Below are 17,880 nucleotides of genomic sequence, written 5' to 3'. Positions count from 1 at the left end.
ACTGAGGAGGGACTTAGGGGAAGCCCGCAACACTGAGGACGTACCAGGTGACAGGCCGAGAGGGCGATGAGACACAGGAGGACTGACTACGGGGCGATGGGTGAATCTGCTCTGTCACACTGTGGCATGCTGAAGTACCCCGGAAGTCTTTAGAATATTAGGTTTGATGTGATGACCTCAGGGCCCCTCCAGAGACACAACTCATAGTTTGGGCGTACAATTCTACAACGGGGATCCTGAGGGTTTCTTTAAGCCCTGAAGATTGGAAATATAAGTGATAGTCCTTTCTGCCAGGAGAGTATCCTCTTGAGTCTTTGTACCTGGGACTTTGGTTGGCAACGCCCAATAATTATGATTATCTTGTTGTTCTGTGCCCTAGGGGAGCTGTAATCTCCCTAGGCCGCACAACTCAAACATAAGAAGACATTGGGGGGGTCATTATAAATGAGGCGATAGCAACGGGGCATTTTGCCGGGTGCCGGTAAAAATTACTCCCCATTCCCATTTGAGTCCCATAGGACTCAATGGGAATGGGGAGGCAGGTAGGCAGGTAGCACCGGTACCATTATGAACGGTGCCAGCGCTACCGTGTAGGTCAGCTCATGGGTGCCGTTCCGCCCGACAGGTCAGACCTGCCGGGCTGAAAGGCACCCACGAGTAGACCTCGTATTTTGCCGGTCCGGTAACAACGGTACCGGCAAGCTTACCCGTACCATTGTTACTGGACCGGTAACCTTGTAATGGGGCCCATTGATTCTAAATAATGTGGTTATGTTGTCCTTAGAGAGGTAGCCGGCGTGAGTTTTGATACTAAATAATTGCCTGCATTTTATACAGCCCGATATAATGTTTGCTAGTGCCCAAGAAAATCTGAAGCAGGAAATGGCTCTCCCCATCCCACCACTCCAAGCTTATGTTCAGCCTTTTGGGAATCATGGAGGTGTGAAGATCCACCACAGGCAAGGCAGAAGAGGGCCAGAATTCACCCAACTCCCCTCTGGCCATTAACTCCCCTCTGCTAATGGCCACCATATTGCTCCTCAGGAATATCCCAGTGAGGTTTCTCGCAAACATATCAGTGGCATCCCTTTCGCCTAAGGGAACCAGAAGAATATATACAGGGCAAGCACTTCTGTAGAAAGGCCCCCACCCCCCCTAGACTTTTTTGATGCATGGGAATTCCCCCTTGGGATGTGGGGGACCTAAAACAAACTCGTGAGTGAGTTGATGGGTGTAGACGAGGGTGTACACCGGGATGCGGAACGGCATAGATTAGTCAGTTGGAGATCCTTCAAATACAACAATCACCACCCCATGCAATCTTAAATGGCACTTGTGTCAACATGAAATCGTAAAACGACTAGGCACAGTAATCCCAAGTGGCAGTACTCATTGGGGTTGCATACTGTGGCGTTGCTAGGTGGGGGGCAAGGGGTCTATAGCCCTGGGTCTTTTGGTTGTAGCCCCGGATAGAAGCTCAGATGCTACAACCAAAAGGCTAGCTAGCCCCGAGTCCCGCCAGTCCGGACATTAGCTTAGCCCCTGATCTTTTCCAGACCTAGCAGCACCCCTGGTTGCACGGCACATGCAGTTTCTGCAGGTCCCCTGAATCTCGTCTTCTCAACCCCGACACCCCACCTGTAACACACTGCTTACTCCCCATATGCTGGAGTCTCACTAGCCATTGGCGACAGCAGGGTGACTAGAGGAAAACGCATCTATTAAAGTAGGTTAGGTGCTGACATTTCTATGGTTAAAATTAGATTGAGAGAAACAGCGATATAGGCATCTCCCGAGGTGGGGACCAACCTGTGTGTGCAGACATACATTGTTGTTGTGTATGTCCAGCAGGAATGCCACCATCACACCAACAGTGCATCGTTTGTAAGGGGGAGTGAAGGGGCAACAGCTACGCTATGTAGAGGGTAGGGGGCTGGTGTTCTGACCAAACTTGTCAGGCATCAGAGGACCAGGCTGAAGGCTCTGCCATTCTCACTTTTGTCAATTATTAGTGTGTCTGCACACTGCAACTAATCAAACGTACAGGGTCAGCAGAACTACCAAGCAATCATTGGCCATCACATAAAATGAAACAGTGTCCCGATGCTCTCAGAAGAAAGAGGTCATTGGTTTTAACCTGAGCACAACCCTCTCTAAAAAATGAAAATCATTTTTAGAGACAAAATGGCATGTGTTCTTTGCAAAAGAAGCTATTTAAACCAGGAAAATATAGAATTGTAGTAACATTGTAAATGTGTTCTTTTAAAAATGTTACTCTGCTCATTTTTAATGATCATTTCCAGTACATATTGTAGTGTTAATAGGAATGTTACGTTTATCTTACTGAGCAAAGTGTGAGTAACCGAAGGGTAGATTGTTTTGACTGCTTTGGTAAATTGCTTTTATACATTTCGAGTAGCTTTTTTCACCAACTTTGTTTTAGCTGGTTTTATTCTTTTACCCGCTACCAGTGTTGTGTAATTGTTTTTTGCCTTTGACTTGCATGTAATATCTCTATTGGTGCCCCTGGTGGTGCATATGTTAATATATTTCCTGTCATTCACGTGTGATTTGAATCTGAGCACCTCGTGTTCTGCACGCACACCGTTGCCGCCACAAGAACTACACTTTCTATCTATTCTGTAGTTCTTGGACGTATATGTTCGCAATCCAGGATTCAACGCACCAGCGCTAACAAGACTAGCCGGTCTGTGCCGGTCCATGCAGGGCCGGGAGGCAGAAGTCCCGGTTGCATGGACGCATCCTCCATGATGGGTATCGCAGAAGTACGTGCCGCTATCATGGCAGCCAGAAACATTTTCAATCACGGTGAACCAAGGGCAGATTCCCGGTCACTGGTGAGTCAGACTGTTTGTAGCACAGTTGATATTATTACAGATTTGTCGCAAGTCTCTGAAGTTATTACACATTCTTGGAACAACAGATTGCAAACTGGGAACATGCCAGTTACCCCTACCACGATACCGGCTGAATCACGCGTTATGCGCGATGGTAGTGACACATTGGATGTTCCTAAGTTGAGTAATTTTCAAGATCTCGCCGTCCAGGGAGTAGAGGATACTCTTCTTAGTGAGGAATTGATCAGGGTTTCAGGGAAAAGTAGCCCAGTTACGGAGGGGTTGGGGGTGTTGCTCCTCCCAGGGTGAGGTAGAATTACACCAGTCCTTGATTTATTGTGTATGCTACTAAATTTGAAGTCCTTAGTAAAACATGCAGTGGAGGTAGCCACTTATATAGAAGATAAAAACATCGACCTGTGCGCTATTACTGAAACTTGGGGTCATAGTGCAGCGGGCCCCTCTTTGAACCTAGCTATACTGGAAGGCAATTACATGCTAAAGATAGGGAAGATGGTACAGGGGGGTCGCGCTGATTTCTAAATCCTCGCGTACTATCTGGGAAATCAGTGGCCAAATCATGGATGGGATAGAGTGCTTACATGTTAAAATCGGCCTTAATGCTGAATCAAACATGAATGTCCTTTTAATTTATAGACCACTGTCTATGACAGAGGACTTTATTACTGCCCTGTCTAACTACCTGCTCGCCTTCCTGAAACCAAATACAAGTTTTCTATTATTGAGTGATCTTCATTTTTGGTTGGGGCACAAGCAGGACAATCTTGCTTTCGAGTTGGAGTTGGTTTTGTCTAACCTGGTTTTCGAGCAAAAGATCTGTGTTCCAACCCATTTCTTTGTGCATACTTTACATTGGGTTTCCACACTTAGGGTGGTCTCTAAGGATTTTCAAGTATCGCCCTGTCCGTGGTCAGATCACTATTTTGTGCACTTTACAGTACAAGCGGAATTTCCTAGAAAAATCAATGGTGGAAGGACTCAAAGGGCTCTATTGAGAAATCTTAAGAATCTTAAACTGGAACGAATTGGACCCCTTGTGTGCCCAATGACTAATTTTCTCCTTCAAAAATCCTCTGAGGAGATGTTGAAATGTATTTGATTAAATATGGATAATATCGCAAACTTGTTAGCTCTACTTAAACAGAGAAGGGTTAAGGAATGGAAGAAAAACAAGTCGTGGTTTTCTCCGAAATTGAAAAAACTCAAATCTTCCACACTTAAACTGTTTCATATTTGGAAATCGAACCCCATCCCTGGAGCATTGGCAGCCTATAAAGGAGCAGCCAAAACATATAGATTAGCGATCATGGATGCAAAAAAACTCCTTTAACTCTAGAGTACAGAATGCACAGTCCGATGTTAAAGAGCTCTTTAAGATTTTGAAGGAGCAAGAAACTACGCATTCTCCTGACTCTGGTTTGTTAGTGAAGGATGCAGCATGATGCTCAGAGATTAAGGAAGCCATGCAGGGTAAGCTGAATGGTATTAGGTTAGATATAGCCTGAATAAAAGAAAACCAAACTATTGTTTTAAGCAAAGGTGTGACTGAGGATCATGTTAGATGCTCATCCATCCCCCAATGTAATTTCTCTATCATAACGGTTGCCAATGTGTCTATTATAGTGTAACAGTTAAAGGCCACAAAGTGTAAGGGTGACCCTTGTTCGGCCATTATTATTAAAACTTGTCCACCCACTCTGCTTGAAGCCATCTGCAAGTTCGTGAATACATCCCTCATGGAGGGTGAGGTACCCCAGGTACTAAAAAAGGCGTGGGTAAACCCTATTTTGACAAAACCTGGTTTACCCACTGATGTTCTACTTAATTATAGGCCGATTACCAAAACCCCTTTTTTATTTAAAATATTGGATCGTGTTGTGTATGTACAAATTGAAGATCATCTGAATAAATTCCCTATTCTTAACAATCGCCAATCAGGGTTTAGGCAGGGGTTTCGAACTGAGACCGCGCTACTCTAATTGAAGTCTAGGCTCCTGGAACGCATGGATAAAAAAAAAACCATCCATTCTGATGCTGCTTGATCTGTCGGCTGCCTTAGACCTGGTGGACCACTCCATCATGGTCACCAGGTTGGGGGATGTGGCGAATCTTTCGCTGACAGCAGTTCGGTGGATAGCTTCATTCCTAAGTAATAGGGATAGTAGAGTGTATCATGAGGAGGCAGTAGCTCTGCCTATAACACTAAAATACAGTCTGCCGCAGGGATCATGTATTTTGCCCTGCTTATATAATATATTTACACCCTTTTTTGCCCTCTTGGAACAATATGGGGTAGTGTTCACAAATTATGCGGATGACACGCTGTGTGTCATCCCTATTTCTGGGAGACATGTAATTGACGAAGCAGAGCTGAACAGGATTTATGTCCTTATAGAGAGCTGGATAGTTCATAACAATCTAGACCTGAACAGAGAAAAGACTGAGCTTTTGATTGTTGGCTCCCATAGTATGCTATTAAAACTTTGCCCATTTTATGAGAGCTTTCAAATCGCTGATGTAAAGATAATCCCTCAAAAGACGGTCAAGACATTAGGCGTTATATTGGACCAACTACTCAATATGAAGGCCCATGTTGCGAGCCTAGTGTAGGCATCAACCTACTACATTAAGCGTTTAGCCCACCTCTGACATTTTATTACTCAAACCAATGCGGAAACCATCGCAAGAGCAATTGTAGGGGCCAAAATAGATTATTGTTGTAGTCTGCTCGCTGGTCTGAATAAGACAGACTGTAATAGGCGGCAGGTGGTTCATAATGGGGCAGTGCATGTAGTCGTGGGATTAGCCCGGAGAGACCACGTTTCTGCCGCAAAACGGGCATTCCACTGGCTAACAGTAGAGGCTACGCTCCTCTTCTGCCTACTAGTTATCACATTTAAATGTAGACAGAGCAAAATGCCTCTTTACCTGCAAAATCTTCTCACTGAAAAAACTCACAGGAGAACTCTCAGATACAGTAACCAGGAAAAGCTAATGCTTCCTAGGTGCAGGACCGTGAGGGCCGAAAAGGGGGGCTTTCATATTGTAGCACTTAAGGTTTGAAACGACTTGCCTCTGGAACTTAGATGCCAGAAGTCTATAGATCTTTTTAAGAAGAAATTAAAAATGCTTCTATTTGCCTGATTCTGTAAGTGTGAATTTCTATGATCAGGTGTCTATTAAATAGCTCTGGATTGATGTTCCGTATCTGTGTTTGTTGCGCCCTGATGCCTACGGGTCCATGGTCTGTGCATTATAAATATATTAAAGTAAAAGTAAAGTCTTACCTACTAGTCCCTGGGGATTTCTCTCTCAGGTGGCCAGGGCGCGGCCATCACGTTTGGATCCAGACCCTGGGGCTGGGCCAGTGCGGGAGGATCACCTGGGTGAGGAGTCTTCAGGGAGTGGAGTGAGGCAACCGATGGTGAAATGCAGTATTCCACACACTTCCCCATACCCATGACCCAGCCTTTTTCATAGGATTCTCCAATGTTCCAACTCCCCCCCCCCCTCTTCTGCACAAACATTGGGCCAAGGAAGAGGGCGACTGAGAGTAAAGAGGCTAATCCTTACATATCACATTGGACATGTCCCGCTAATCTGGTCAGGCAAAGTCAGGCACTTGACTTTAATCACATACATCTGATACCCATCCGATCTCCCCACACGGAAAAAAGGCGGAACATACAGACACACTCTGAGCACATGAAGGAGCAGAACTTCAGGGGCAAAGGCAAACCTCCTGGAGTAGAGCGACTGATCGAGGGACTAGAGCAAAGGTTGAAGAAAACCTGAAGTTCCCTGCAGGAAGCTGTTGCCTCCGGGATGACGTGAAGGAGACGTGGAGAAAGCCAAATCACAGACAAGAAGAAACCTGAATTGTGTTTCAAGGACACCAGCAACCTTCCCGGTTAAATGACAGAGTTGGGGAGGTGAGGCCAAGGCTGTAGTATTAACATTGACTCGTGAATTTAAACCGCAAAGACAAGAAAGGAATGCACACAGCGGGTGAGCTGGCGAGCGACATGAAAGGCCGATGTGTGTTAAAGAAAGATTGAAGTTGCAACAGTAGTTTTTACATTTTAAGGCGGCACGCTTGTGGCTGAGACACAAAGGAAGGCAGACCTGTGGTGAACTTTACCAATAACTGTGAAGCCAGTGTTACAGAGTAGCGGAGTGGTCTGACGAAAGCAAGTAGCTCACTCGAAAGTCTCTGCGAAAGGTGAAATGTTTTCCTATAAAGCGACAAAGTGAATGAACTCTCAACTGCATAATGGTCAAGATTAACCCCGGCAAAAGGGGAAGTGAAAAGGTGAATGTTGAACTTTTGTGCTTATGATACTGAACTACCCAGACCAAGAGACACTTGGGCGAATAACACAAGAGTGTGAGGTGACGGGAAAGTCGAAGCGGTCCTGCGGAGCTCTATAGCCAAAGACTCGCACATTCGAAAGTCTTTGACATCATAAAACGTCTGAGCCCAACTGCGGGAGACCAGAAATGTGATAAGTTAGGGTAAGAGAACCCCTAACAAATGTAAAACAAGCTTGGGGAAAGGAACCCCTGCAAGTGTTGTGATTGAAAGGTCTGAGCACGACCGAGGGAGACCTAATTGAACCTTTTGCTTCAAACTTTTCGCTCTGAGTTCGACCGTGGGAGACCTGTGTGAACTTTTAGTTGAACTATGAAAGAACCTTTGGGAACATTAGAACACGTGCCTTTAACATGGAAGGCCAGGCGGGCCTCGATCCACGTTTTGAACTGCCTTGTTTTGAGAACCTGAGCCAGAGTGTGTCATCCTGTCTACAGGGACAGCCTTACTCCGTGCTGTCCAACGTGGGGAGGAGAGCTGACTCAGCCATCATGATCCTTTTTGTTATAACACTGATTTTCTTTTGCATACATAATTCCCCTTTACACACTTTTTGTATAAAAGGCATTAGGTTTAGTTAGTATAGGCCATTTTGATTTGATAGAGACTGAGTAGGACTGTTTTCTTTATTATTTGATGGTAGAGACTACTCTCATCATAGCTATAGGGCAAAGCAGGAGTTTTTCCAAACCCTGAAAACTGAATAAAGGTTTTGAAATTGTACCTCTCGTGTCAGTGTCATACTTGTGATACCATACCTCCCTTACAAAAGCATATTATCAAAACCTAGACTGACCATATCTATTATCTCCTGCTATACTTTGAAATGCCCCTATGAGAAAGAGGAGGGTGGCATTTTAGGAATACAGGAATTACCACAGATCCTATGTCTATGATAAAAGGGTTGTATAACTGAATCATCAGCAGGTACATAATGCACACAGAGCTTGCCACTTAATTCCATTTTCACAACACTCATCCTAAAGTTAAAGTGTTTGTAACCATGATCCATATATACTCATTAAGACAATCTTAGATCTTTAAAGAGAGGATGAACTGACTGTAATATGTGTCAACCAGTCTATTAAAGGTGGCAATATAAGTCAGCAAATCTTGATTCCCTTGGCGGAGGGACAAGAGTTTGTTTTCCATTTGGCTAAGATCAAGTGTAGTATCTGTTCTTCTCAGTTGATTTGAAGTGATAATATAGGCATTGGTGATCATTTCTGGTGCATAAGCGGATTTATGTAGAAAAATATGTAATTATATTGTCCTAATACTTTACCCAAAATCCACTCCGGTACTCAGCTTTTTAAGGTGGGGATCCATGCTTGGTTTTTTGCAACCATAACCCACTTTCTAAAGCCTGGGAGGAAAGAGTGTGACTGAGACCAAGCTGCAGTTGGACAGGCAACTCGAGAGGTGGCCAAGGTGGAGATGGCAGCAAGCAGCAGCAGCAGTCAAAGTGGAGCGCTGCCCCATGTGGAGCAGATGGAGAAGGTGATGGAACGGCCAGGCGGAGTACCCTGCAGTGGAGGCCCACAGCATGCGGCTGGCAAAGCCAGGAAGGGAGGCCTAGGTACCCAGGAGGGGGCTCGCCCACCAGGAGGAAAAGGCAACAGTGCAGTGCAGCCCTGTGGCCCCAGTACTGCTGGAGGGAAGGGAAGCAACCCCCGGGACACCAGTGGAGGACCCAAATAGGTGGCAGCTGCATTGGGCGAGGGGTCAAACCAGGCGGTAGCACCATCTGGGCCCACAAGCACTATTCCGGAACCACTGAATGAGGCAGACAGTCCGGATGCAGGTAAAGGCGGTGGTTGGCAAGCATCCCATGGTGGACAGAGAAATGTTCTGGAACAAGGTGGTCTTGGCGATGGGGTTGAAACCCAAAGATATCCTCAGCCTCCAGGACTACCTGTAATGCAGAGTTTTCCTCCTATAGTTCTTTATGCATGCCCTCAGCAAAAGTACTGTGATATCGTCCAGGCGAAGGAGGATGCCCCGTTCAGCACGGTTTATGGTCTTTCCAACGAAAACTTTCCAACAAAGGTGTTTAGCATCACAACCTATCCATCGAAAATATTTGCATCGGAAGCATTTTTTGTATTTTTTTTGTATTTGTGGGGGTTCCTCAACCCCGTGTTCCTTACCCTTAAAAATCCACCCCAATGAAAATGAACCCTTTATCCTACACATACATGCATTTGATGCATATATTTTCGATGGATTTGTTTCAATGGAAAAGGTTTATCTGGAAACCTTTTCGATGGAAACACTAGATACCGTTAAGCACATTTGAAATGGAAACCCAGATGGAGACAAGGGAAAAGAGAATCACAATGGAGATGACCAACCACCAAGTCTCAGATGCAGACATCAGTACCCTGCTGAGAAGGTACAGTGGCATCAAGGCGGGGCCAACGAAGATCAGAGACAGCAACGGAGAGTGCTCCTGGTGCTGGAGCGGAGCGGCCAAGTGTCATGAACCGTCGCCTACGTCCCTTTTGGACCTTGTGGTCCCTGACCCATAGAGCACTGAATGCAGTAACCCTCCCAACATGGCCGTCAAATACGAAACGCAGCTTGCCAGCCTTTACATTCCACGCTCGGAGCACTACTAAACAGACACACCCCTGCGGCTCTGCGTGTCTCAATGCTACTGCTCGCCGTAGCTGGACGTGTGCTGCTGGAGTTCACTCTGGGCTATTTTCCTGAATTCTCTATATCCCGGTTCCTTGATTCCTCCTTTCCTTTCATCCTTCAAACTTACCGACCTTTCCTGGATTTTCGTACGCGCGCGAGTCACGGCTTCCGTGCCTCCACGCGCGGACATTGTTTCTTCCTGGTTCCGTCCTGGACAATCTGAACAAAGCACGCTGGAATCCGAAGACCCGCGTGCAGGCTTACTTAAATCCCGGACCGTGCGGAAGAAGTCACAAAAGAAGGTTGCAAGCAAACAGGAAAAACAGGTGAGAAGGAGAAAGACTTGTGACAGATTGAGACGCCTAAAAATCGATACGGATACAGGGATGGAAGCCGCGGTTCAAGACCTCATGCGAGGCATGCAGGAACTCACCACTGAAGTTCAAAACCTTAAAGCTGAGAACGCTGCCTTAAAGCAGCTGGTATTGTCTCGTGATTCTGCTACCAAGGAAAGTGTGTTATTGGGAGGAGTGGTGGACAAATATGATGGCTCTCCAAAGACCCTTCATACCTTCCTAGATTCATGCTTGGTACATTTCACCTTCAAGCCCTACTACTTTCCACCCCTAGAGCAAAAGTAGGGTTTATGATATCACACCTCACTGGCAACGCATTAACCTGGGCAACTCCCCCAGTCAATTCGGGCGACGCCCTCCTGGATGATTACAATGGATTCATGGAAGCCCTAAAGGCCATGTTTGATCGTCCTGAGCAGGTTTCCAGTGCTTTAGAACGTCTACTTGATTTTCCACAAGGATCCCAGGATATGCTTACCTATGTCACCCGTTTCAAACAACTTATGAAGGAAACTGATTGGTCCCAAGAGGCTAGCTTCACTCTCTTTCGCAGAGGGTTGAATGAAGAAATAAGGATGAGCTAGCCAGGGTAGCTCGCCCTAATTCCTTGCAGGCCCTCTTGGATCTTTCCTTGCAAATTGATTTTCGAATCCAGGAAAGAAAGGCGTAGAAAAAGAAGTCGAATTGATCATTCCCAAAGGCTGACATAGACCACCCATCTAGCCCAGAACCCGCAATTTCTCCGACCTCCGATCCAGAACCCATGCAACTGGGGGCATTCCGTGGACCCATTACCCCACACGAAAGGATGCACCGTATTCACACTGGTCTCTGCATGTATTGCGCCTCCGATAAACATCTTGTCAGAGAGTGCCCTATTGCTCCTCCAAAGCGTTCGGGAAACGCCAGGTCCCGATCCTAGATGGGGCACAGTTTCGGGAGAATGATGTCTGCTCCACATCAATTCCTTCCTTGAACTCTCCTGGACAAATTAACCTTGTGATTCTACAGGCCTTTCTATTGCCTTCCAAGAAAGAATCCTACCCCATCCTGGCATTAGTGGATTGCGGAACCATGGGCATATTCATAGATAATGATTGGGTCACAACTCATCACATTCCATGCAAAACACGAGAGACTATGCAACCTGTTGAAGCTATCGTTGGAAGACCCCTGTCTTCAGGACCCATAACCCTTCAAACCAAGGAGATTCTTCTCTCCATAAACCACCATCAAGAAAAGGTTAAATTTGATATTATAAGATCTGCCCACTATCCAATGGTTTTAGGCATGCCCTGGTTACAGAAGCACAATCCGTATATCAATTGGGCAGCAGGCTCTCTATTTCGGAACATTGTATGTCCCACTGTTTGTCCCTGAACACCTTACCAAAAGCCTCTGAAGACTTCCAAAAAAATCAACAAATACCAGTCACTGTCTCTAATGTCATCCAGATTCCCAGGGCCTATCAGGCGTACACAGATGTGTTTTCAACAGTCATAGTTCAAGCTCTACCACCCCACAGACCTGAAGATTGTGCCATTGATACCGAACCTTCAGCAGTAATTCCGTTTGGAAGAATGTTTATCTTGTGAGAACCTGAAAAGAGGGCCCTCTGGGAATACCTGGATACCAATCTGGAAAACGGAACTATTCGACAATCCAAGTCCCTTGCAGGCGCCTCCCTATCGGCCATTTTGAATATCTAGTTATGCCCTTTGGACTTGCTAATGCCCCAGCAGTCTTCTAACGCTTCATGGATCGGGTATTTTCTGATATGCTGTTCCTCTTCGTCATTGTATATCTGGCGACATACTGATCTACTCCAAGGACCATCAAAAACATGAAGAGCACGTAAGGGCAGTCTTACAACTTCTACGGGAACATAAACTCCTGGCCAAACCCTAGAAATGCCTTTTTCACGTATCTACTGTTCACTATCTCGGATTTGTTCTTAGCCAAAAGGGGATTTGAATGGACTCTTCGAAGGTTGACTCCATTCTATCTTGGCCTGTTCCAACTAGCGTAAAGCTAATTCAATCCTTCCTGGGGCTTTCTAACTTCTACAGAAAGTTTATTCCAGCATTTTCGGAAATTGTTCATCCTATTGTTACATTGTTAAAAAAGGACACCCCCTTTCAGTGGACCTCAGTCCAAGATTCGGCATTTCAACGATTAAAGTCGGAGTTTACACAAGCTCCCATCCTTGCTCAACCTGACACAGACAGACCCTTCATTGTCGAAACTGATGCTTCCAGCTACGCCATTGGGGCGGTCCTGGAACAGGAACTTGGAGACAAACTAGAACACCCCATCGCCTATCTCTCCCACACCTTGACTCCCAGTGAAACCCATTATTCCGTCCTGGAGAAGGAATTGTTAGCCATCCGTCAGGCCTTCACTGATTGGCGTCAGCTCCTTCTGGGAGCTAACACCGGGTTCAAGTTCACACAGACCATCGGAATCTCCAAGTACTACAATCCCTAGAATGCAGAAACAGTCGCCAAGCCCGCTGGGCTTTCTTTTTTGCCCAATACCAATTCCAAATCCATCACTTCCCTGGAACACATAACATTATAGCTGATGCTTTATCCAGGCGTCCTGACTATGAACCCCTTGAGGATCGGACCTTGCCTAAGATGTTTCCCCACACAATATTTGTTGCCCAAGCAATTACTCTCCTGGAGGATATTCGAATTCAAACTCAGTCCTCTGAACCTTGGAAGGAGTTTAAGAGAAACAATCGATGGAATCTCAAAACAAAGGACGGATACCTGTTCAAGGATAATCGCTTGGTCATTCCCACTCCTGGACTGAGACAAAAGACCACAAGCCTAGGTCATGATACTTTCCATTCAGGACACCGTGGCATCACCAACACTCTCCATCTAATACAAAGACAGTTTTGGTGGCCAAAAATGAAGGATGATATCAAGATCCATATCCAGACCTGTGCAGTCTGCAATCAGAACAAACATGATAACAAAAGACCAGCAGGTCTCCTGCTCCAACTGGCGATATCAACAAGACCCTGGGAAATCATTGCCACGGATTTCATCGTGGAACTACCCTCTTCCTGGGGCTACACAGCTATAATGGTTACCATTGATTTGTTCACTCACATGGCTCATTTTACAACTTTTTGCAAACTGCCATCCTCATCTGAACTTGGTGGAATTTTCCTGGAACACATTTTCCGGCTTCATGGGCTGCCTTCCAAGATCATTTCGGATAGAGGGCCCCAGTACATGTCCCAGTTCTGGAAAAATTTATGTCGTATACTGGGTATCCAGCGTGCCTTGTCTTCGGGTTATCATCCACAGACCAATGGAGCTACTGAGCGAGTAAACCAAACTCTGGAACAATATCTTCGTTGCTTCGGCACCAAGGTCCAGGGCGATTGGTCACTCTTAATACCTGTGGCCGAATTCGCATACAACAATTCGGATTATTCAGCTATAAAAACCAGCCCCTTTTTCTGTAGTCAAGGATTTCATCCTTCAGTCCTATCGTCCATTCTTCCACATCCAACCCCAGTTCCTACGGTTGATTCCTGGATTGAAACACTAATTAATGTACATAAAGAAGCTAAAGAAAACCAAGAAAAGGCCCGAAGAGACGTGAAACATTATGCTGACTTCAAAAGAAGACCAGGGCCTTCCTATTCAATAGGCGATAAGGTCTGGTTATCCTCAAAACACCTCCCACGTCACCTACGTCCAAATAAATTGGCCCCCAGGTATTACGGTCCCTTTACTATAAAAGAAATCGTCAATCCAGTGGCCTTTCGACTCCGACTACCAGAATCATTGAAAAGGATCCACCCAGTCTTCCATACTTCTCTGTTGAAGCCATATGTTCAACCCTCTCGAACTGCTCCAAGATCTCCTCCAGTGATTGTCAATGACCAACTCGAATACGAGGTCTCCAGAATTTGTGATTCTAGGTACCGATGTGGTCAGCTGCAATATTTGGTCGAATGGAAAGGATATCCACCCAGTGAGCGCGCCTGGGAACCCATATCAAACATGAATGCCCACAGGCTGATTCGAAGATACCACCTTATCCATCCAGGCAAACCCAGAGGAGGCATGCTGTCATGAACCGTCGCCTACGTCCCTTTTGGACCTCGTGGTCCCTGACCCATGGAGCATTGAATGCAGTAACCCTCCCAACATGGCTGTCGAATACGAAACGCAGCTTGCCAGCCTTTACGTTCCACGCTTGGAGCACTACTAAACAGACACACCCCCGCAGCTCTGCGCGTCTCAACGCTACTGCTCGCCGTAGCTGGACGTGTGCTGCCGGAGTTCGCTCGGGGCTATTTTCCTGAATTCTCTATTTCCCGGTTCCTTGATTCCTCCTCCTTTCCTTTCATCCTTCAAACTTACCGAACTTTCCTGGATTTTCTCCCGCACTCGAGTCACATTGTTCCTTCCTGGTTCCGTCCTGGACAATCTGAACGAAGCATGCTGGAATCCGAAGACCTGCATGCGGGCTTATATAAATACCGGACCGTGCGGAAGAAGTCACAAAAGAAGGTCGCAAGCAAACAGGAAAAACAGGTGAGAAGGGGAGAGACTTGTGACACCAAGGCAGGGACGGCCTGCAACACCTGCCGTCTGTCTTCTACCTTGGAGCAGATGAAGGGAGGATCAAGTACCTGGAACAACCCTTCACCTGCAGAAGGTGCAACAGCGAGAAGCACAGCGGGAAGGCATGCCCCTCTAAAGTTCATTATATCGTATAGAAGATCTGGGCACAAGGCCCATAAGTGCAGCTGCAAGAAGACTTGCAACTTCGGCAGAGCAGAGGGCCACACCTACTGCCGCTGCCCATTCTCTGCCAGGTCCTACGCTGGAGTGGTAGCTGAAGGAGTCATGGGTCCACTTGTCTCCCTGTAAGACCCTCAGCCTCGAGGCACAGGAGAAGATTGGAGCCCTGCTTAGGGAGAGCAGAGAGGAGGAAGCAGGCAAGAAGAAGAAGGCTACACCAATCAAGGTGAACCCAGGCCCAGCGACCCCTTTGCAGGTCCAGGAACCAGCATCTGCCCGCCAGTCCAGGATCACCCAGGAGCAGATGAACCAGAGACAACACCAGCCACGAAGATGGAGGAACCCACCCCAGATGAGGAGGCACCCGCAGCAGAAGGAAGCAAGGCCGAGCAGGTAGCGGAGGCCAAGGAGGAGACAGAGAACCCCCCACCCCGCTAAGGCAGAGGAGTCGACAGATGACGAATGGGCTCACAGGGAAGGAAAAACCCAAGGAAAAGAAGAGCAAGAAGGAGGAAGAAGAGAGGAGCATAAGCAGAGGTAGACCAAGGACTGCGCCCCAGCCATGCCACCAGCAGAAGAAAGCGGGGTGGAAGGCTATGTGCGGACCACCCGGTCGGCAAAGAAGAGACCCCTGACATTCAAGGAAGACTTCTACTCGAGCAAGAAGGCTGCATGCGATAACCAGGCGGTCATCGAAGAGGACAATGAAGAGACACCAGAAATCTAGGAGGAGTTGGCAAGACTCCGAGAGCTAGACATCTTCGACCAAGGCACTGGCAACCGGAAGCAGGGACCTGACAGGAGGACCCATTGCTGAGTGGCTATCTGAGGAGGTCGGCCAAGCCACAGAAGAAATGACAAGAGATAGGATCGAAGAAGAAGAGATGGAGCACGTGTGGGTCTATGCCCGGGTAACATATAGACAGGGACCCAGACTAATCCCTGATTGACACAAAGACTGCAGCTCAAACATTGCAAGGATGGCAATATCACTGCTCATCATGAATGTCAGATGCTTGAAGGACAGGAACAGATGGGCCAGCACCTTCAGCTTTTTGCATCCCAGAATTGCGATGTGTGCATCGCTCAGGAGTGTGGAATACAGTATGGCGGGTCATACAAACACCTCGAGGCGAAGTGGAGTCTCTTGGGCCATCATTTTGGTCAAGAGGGAACGACTGCAATTCCTCAGGTGTGGCCATTCTTGTGAAAGGGAGGCAGCTCACGGTTGTACCAGTAACCGAACAGGTGAACAGCAGAGTGCTGACCATTGATGGCTCATGGGCAGGCGAAACGATCCAACTGATCAACGTGTATGCCCCCCTGACCAAGAATGAACAGGTGGAGTGTTTGAAAACCTGAGGCTGCTTCTTGCCACCTCCAAGATCGTCCTTATGGAGGGGTGTCTAACCGTACCATAGAGGAGGATGGATGCACGGACCCCAGCTCTGCAGGAATGGATTCGACATCCAGGCTGCTCCGGGAGGTTGTTGGGGAGTCTTCACTGAGAGAAGTCATCCGAGATATGGGGTGAATGCCAGGAACTTCTCATGGAGTCGCCCTGAGGGCTCTGTGTGCTCCAGGATTTACTTTATCTTCACCTCCCAGACGGTAAAGCCGGTTCAGAGCTCCATGGCTGCTATCAACTTCATTGACCACAGATCATTCAGCTACAAGGAGGGGCTTTCAGAAAGGTTCCCAGGTGGCATGGGTTCCTGGGTTCCTGGAAACTGAATTGCACACTGTTGCAAAGTGAAAAGACAAAGACAAACCTCAGAGAGACATACGCAGGGTGGAGGAGAAGTTAGGGACTGCTTTCAATCCACAGGGGAGTGGTGGGAGTGGGTCAAGACCCAGGTCCGAAGCTTCTTCCAGGGTGCAAGCAGAGCTGCTGCACAGGAAAAGAAGAGGATGTTCAGGGAGCTGAAAAGCAAACTGTAGAGACTTTGAACCTCTTACTCAGAGGCTGGGACATGAAGGACACCCTGGAAGAAACAAGGAAGGGGTTAGCAGACCACTTCCAGTCCCCAATACACAGACATCCATGGAGAAAAATGGGGCTCATTACGAGTTGGGCAGTATTCCGGTGATACATCCGCCAGAATACCGCCAATGGCATTACCGTTACAGTCACTGATCCAGCAGAATTACCACTGGATTAAAAGTGGCGGTGGCAGAGTTAATCCCCATTTTTGAGTGTCCATTGTACTCTATAGGGATTTTTTGTGGAAATACCTCTGGCGGAATTACTGTGGCTTTAATTCTGCTGATTTTGCTGATTTCCAGCAGAATGTGGGAGGATTTACCTCCAGTATAATGCTGGAGGTAAATCCCCCACTCCAGGGCCATACTCGTAGTAGGTGGAGCGCCACATTTCTTTTCTAACTCCCCGCTCTGGCGCCTGACAGGGAGTTATTCACTGGAATAGGACACTCATGCTGATGCATGAGCCCCTTATTACAATGAAAACTGCCTTGCTCCTGCGTCAGAGTGGGAAGGTAATCATGTGACTAGGGTGCTGATGCAAAGCATCAACACCCTATTGTTGTTAAATGCGTGCCCCGCCTCGCGGGTTCATTTAATGCCCCGCGGGGGCATTTAATAGTGAAAGGGCCCCTGTCGCGCCTTCTCCCACTACGCCACTGCGGGGGAGCCCTCGAAAGAGTCCCCCGAGCTGGCGTGGCAATGGCTAATGGCGTCCGGGGGCATGGCACCCCAGGCGGTCGCCCGGCCCGCCCTGCCCTAAGGCCGGTCCTGATGTTAAGATACCAAAAGGACTGGAGGGGCCTGGCTGACAAAGTGAGGAGGCCCCTAGGGTGATGCTCAGGTAGAGGAGTCAAGCTGGGAGACTGAAG

The 17,880-nt window shown here is 47.3% G+C and overlaps 1 protein-coding gene across 2 annotated transcripts in view; it reads right to left on the bottom strand.

The window, feature by feature from the left end:
* LOC138580779 (carbonic anhydrase 4-like) overlaps window positions 1-17,880 on the bottom strand; it is a 165,648-nt gene that overhangs the window by 84,726 nt on the left and 63,042 nt on the right. The gene's annotated exons all lie outside the window — the stretch shown is intronic.

The sequence above is a fragment of the Ambystoma mexicanum genome, chromosome 3p (genome assembly GCF_040938575.1).
Source record: "Ambystoma mexicanum isolate Mex_15411 chromosome 3p, UKY_AmexF1_1, whole genome shotgun sequence".
Taxonomy (NCBI): domain Eukaryota; kingdom Metazoa; phylum Chordata; class Amphibia; order Caudata; family Ambystomatidae; genus Ambystoma; species Ambystoma mexicanum.
This window is presented reverse-complemented; position numbering and strand designations above follow the sequence as displayed.